Genomic DNA, 4,985 nt, shown 5'->3' with positions numbered 1-4,985 from the left:
TAGGAGCTATATTACTCCACACTTACTGGAGCTAAAATGTCCAAATTGAACATTTTTGCGATTGTACTGAAAGAGATGTTATATGCTAGCTCAGTGGCTATAGAGCATGCATTGGAGCAAGTAATCGGAAGATCGTACGTTCGGCTCTTGTAGCCGGAGCACTCGGATTTTTTCCGTAATGTCCCCGATTCACCATTGTCTGTCAGAAGAAAAACAAATTAAATAGAATTTGAAGATCTTAGTTTTGCCAGGTGTGATTTGGCTTTAACCAGCTATTGCCTACTGGCAGATGAGTCCTTTGTCAAGCATCGTAAGGAATGGTCGATCAATCCAACGAAAAAAAGGTGTCATTTCCAGTGAGTAAGACTTTTTAACATTACAGCGGAATCTATGTTTGAGAGTCAATACAGCTGTAAATGGAATTTTCTTTTCGATCGATAGAGACTTCATGTTCTGCGAGCAAGATTTGAAAAGCAATACTGTTTTTTCAATAGAAGTAAGTTTTATAAGTCGGCTTTGTTAAGCGTTTTAAGTTTAAAACTTAGATTGTTCATGAACCATATCGTAAATCACGGTTTACTTTTTCACATTTTTGATACGAAATCATATCCTACGTACATAAGCATGAATCTTTTAATTTTCCTCATGCATTTAAAAGATTGGCAACTTCAAGCGTAACAATATAGTATAAAGCTTTAAAGTATCTTTACGATTTTTAGGGTTTTAGTTGTTCTTTTAAAATAATGTGCTATAAAAAGCAATTAATTTTTAGTTTTACAACTGCCTGAAAAGTGGTGGTGGCAGGTTGGTTTTTGGCGGTCGGGCTAAGTAAAAGTTGATATCGATTAAAAAAAAACTAAATTAATAGTAACTATGGTGGAGAGGAGAACTCGAAGAAGAAGATGACTGGCGACCTCAAGCACCTGACCAGAGAGAATTTGTTAAATCTCGAATATTCACGAATATTTACTTATACATTTGTTTCATTTTCGCGGAATCTATTCCCTCTCAGTTTTGAAGGAAAGTAATGCATCGTTTCCCACCTTGAAATTAAAGGGTTCTGGAATATAACATGTTCAGGAATATGCTTCGGGGGAGGTTTTAGAAGGGGAAAAAATATTTTGGGAGGAATACATCATGTTGTTTGTAGGATGTAATGTTGTAGATTTTACGCAACCACGACGTTGTCGAGAACGCCGAAAAACAGTTGTTTTATTGCTCAAAAATAATTAAAATCTGAACACTCCGTGTGTTATTAGTTTCATATTTGGTACAATTTTCTTTTGTCGATCCCTAAACCACGATCGACGCGTGAGGTGACCAAATTGAACCGTTTCCTTAGCTTTTTAAATTGCAATTTACGTACGTTATGTAATTCATAGACTAATTGCAGTCCCTGGAGCGCAAGCAGATAGCCTGCGAGAGCAGACGCATTTTTCGGCTTTTGTTTCACCCGCCGAGAAAATAGCCACCATTTGCTCTTGTGCCTGTCGACCAAATGAAGTAAGCGGCGAAAGAAGAACTGCTCGTAGTCTATATGTGATGTAGTTCAAGATAAGACGATGCCGATGACCCGGGGGGGGGGGGGGGGACTCCCATATGAAACAGACGGGGATGCTCGTCGGAAATTTTGAATTTAACCCCTAAAGGAGACCAATCTAGGCGTGGCTTAAGCAAATTTTGACCCCTAAAAGAGACCGTTTAAAAACACAAAAATACGACACGCAATGAGTTTTAATGATAAAATGGCATAATCATCGAATGCTTTTATCTAAAAAGAAAATTTAAAAGGACATTTGACTTTTGTTTCTCTTCGCGTAATTCTGTGTTACTTCGCGGAACCCTAAACGAGACCTTGGTGGCATAAAATATTGGCGCTTTGCCCGGAACACCCTAAGCGAGACCAAAATCCAAAATTTACACCCCTAAGCGAGACGACGAGCATCCCCGTCTGTTTCATATGGGAGTCCCCCCCCCGGGGCCGATGATAACCAAACAAAAAGCGGAAGAAGATCTGTGTGCTGGTTAATTGCTTTGTGAAAACAAGTTTAATTAATATAGAAAGGAACTTTTTTTATTGAAAGTGGAAACATATACTTAGCTTTCAAACTTGTTCTAGGGTATGCACTCTACTTTAATTATCTGAAAGAAACATTTCAAATTAAATGATAATATAAAATGATAGAAATTCCCAGCTAGTTCATTTTGTGCTAAGCGTGGAATAAGTGAATTTGGCCGGAATCCATATAAAGAGCGAAACGAAATTTCTTCGGCCCCGTCTTTATTGAATTTCAGAATCCCACCCGGGAGACAAACAAAACAGTCCCTCTAATATTAAGAAAACTGAGATAGCAGTATTTGATTAAATTCCCGCCCTGTTTTCTATTTTTTCACAGATAACGACGTGAGAAATATTAACTTTTACCAGGCGGAAATTATTGAGAAGAACTTTCCAGATGGCGTTTCCTCCATCTCTGTGCATTACGATTTTAAGTGTGTTGTTTACTGAGTGTTTTCTCATAGTAACGCTCAATTTTATTCTCATCATCACTTTTGTTAAAAATCGTAATCTTCACAAGCGCAGTATGTACTTGGTCATCTCTCTGGCGGTTGCAGATGCATTAGTTGGTGGTTTCTCGTGTTCCATAAGTTCCATAAATTTGGGGTCAATGTGCCACTTGTGGAAGGAGGTCGAGCCTTACGGTCGCAGCCGAATATGGCATAGAATATATTTTCCTTTGTGGGCTTTATTTCCTATTGCTTCTCTTGCAGATCTTACTGCGATTTCCGTAGAAAGGATGCACGCAACGTTTCGGCCATTCAGGCATCGTGTTATTACAAAGCGCTTCTATGCAGTGGTTATTGCCGCTAGTTGGATTACAGCTGCATTGCTATCGACTTCCCTCGTTTTCCTCCATAACCACGTTAACAAAATTTATGCATGGAATTCATTCAGTTTAATTTGTCTTTTTGTTATCTGTCTTTCTTACTCATTCATTGCAGTCAAAATGTTTTGCGGAAGACATTCTCCTCACCACCGATCAGTCAATAGAGAAAGAAAACTGACAAAGACATTGTTTATTGTGACCGTTGTATCTTTACTGATGTGGCTGCCACATATCACAACCTCTCTTCTCTTATTGTCCACTGATATGCTTTCTTCCTATTCTTTGCTTCAACGTTATCAAGTGGCTAGTATTTGCCTTTTCTTATATTATGCAAACTCCCTTGTTAATCCCATTTTGTACGCAACTAGGATGTCAGATTTCAGGCGAGCTCTGATTTTACTCTTTTGCCAGAACCAGCGAATTCAAGTATCACCTAAGTTCATCATGACATCGCAGACAGGGGCATGAACTGAACTGTTCATTTGGTACTGAAACGATAATGATGTATACTCGATTTCGTGTTCTGTACGCAGATCCATGCATGATGATAACAGGAGCCCGTAAATAGAAGCTTGCCTCTGCCATACAAGCCCTATGAATCAACCTTTGCGCGTATCTTTCTAATTTGGGAACGCCACGAGTTTTCTTTGGCTCTGCACGCACTGTTTAGGATGCATGGCCAATCAGAATAAAGTTATTGCCAAACGAAGACAAAAATGGCAAAAACAAAGTATGCAAACTGTGCAAATTGAGGCAAATTGATAGAACTGTGATCCTGCTGAATGGTTATAGTTCTAGGAATAGAGATACGCGCAAAGGTTGACTCAAGGATATACTGCATAGGGAGGCTTCTAGTCATGCGCTCCTGCTGATAATGGTAATGAAACGAAAACGATAACGATAACGATAACGATTCAGATAACGATAAGAATGATATTACAAAGCGGTCTTGAGTGGTAGTATCAACATAATCGACCGCAAGATAATTGGAATCTATGAACTGCGATAAAACTCGGAAGTTATATACGAACAGTTCACAGAATGATGTAGATCGGACATACGTGAAAAGTGCAGATGGCCTGGTGGAAGGGACCTTTAACGACTTCAGCTGGCTCAGAAGACAAGTACACGCTGCACTGAAGCTCAGTTCTGATAACTAACTGAAACTTGCTATAACAACCACCAACGGAAAATGAAACTCTACTCGACGGCAAATTCAAGAGTCAATTATATCTGAACCCGGATAAACCATTACAGAGCCTAATGATGCGATAAACATGGCCCATCAAGGCCAGCCAGAAATCAAACGAAACAAGCTTGACCATGCAATAGTCGCACTGATAGAAAATTGGAATATGTGGGGCACGTCATGACAAATACCCTCAAAGAACGTTAACACAGAGGGCTGGTGCTGGCACGTCCAGAATCCATCAGTGGCTTAGAAGCGGACTGAGGTGATAATTCAGAAACTGAGGGTTTTGTTATTACCGAAGAGTGAAGTGTGCTTACAAAAGCATATTAGCCTGTTATGAAGTTTATTGACTTGAAACAAAAATGCAGGCTTTGTATACCCGCGCGACCTCTATGATGAGATATATAGACTGATAGAATAGAATTTTGTTTGCTCAATTCATAGTTAATGTACAATTTAAAGTAGGAAACAAACAACAAACAGATAAAATAAACATAACTACGATTTTAATTAATCAAATGTTTGAGCCTAGGAACTAAATAAACCGGAAGGTTCTCGAGTTAGGCCCTAGTCGACCCTAGCCATATTAAGTTAATTTCTTTTCTGTAGCTTAGGGAAATAAAGGAGAAGTACTAGTAACACGATGAAAGTAGTAACAAAGATGATTATAATCCTTAAATTAAAACAATTAAGGCTGGTTTAACAGCAAAATCTCCTCCTGGGAGCAGGGGTGGCGCAGTGGTGAGAGCACTCGCCTCCCACAAATGTGGCCCGGGTTCGATTCCCGGTCCTGGCGTCATATGTGGGTTGAGTTTGTTGTTGGTTCTCTCCTCGCTCCGAGGGGTTTTTCTCCGGGTACTCCGCTTTTCCCCTCTCCTCAAAAACCAACACTGCCAAATTCCAAT

General features: G+C 39.5%; 1 long non-coding RNA gene across 1 annotated transcript; it reads left to right on the top strand.

Annotated features, from left to right (window-relative positions):
* Window positions 1–261: 261 nt before the first annotated feature.
* LOC138019957 (uncharacterized) lies at window positions 262–2,633 on the top strand. The gene is made up of 3 exons (XR_011126276.1): window positions 262–356; window positions 442–496; window positions 2,397–2,633. It is a non-coding gene; the product is annotated as an uncharacterized lncRNA (long non-coding RNA).
* The last annotated feature ends 2,352 nt before the right edge of the window (window positions 2,634–4,985 follow it).

Source organism: Montipora capricornis, chromosome 10 (assembly GCF_036669925.1).
Source record: "Montipora capricornis isolate CH-2021 chromosome 10, ASM3666992v2, whole genome shotgun sequence".
Taxonomy (NCBI): Eukaryota; Metazoa; Cnidaria; class Anthozoa; order Scleractinia; family Acroporidae; genus Montipora; species Montipora capricornis.
The sequence above is the reverse complement of the archived record's forward strand: the minus strand, read 5'-3'. Positions and strand labels throughout refer to the sequence as shown.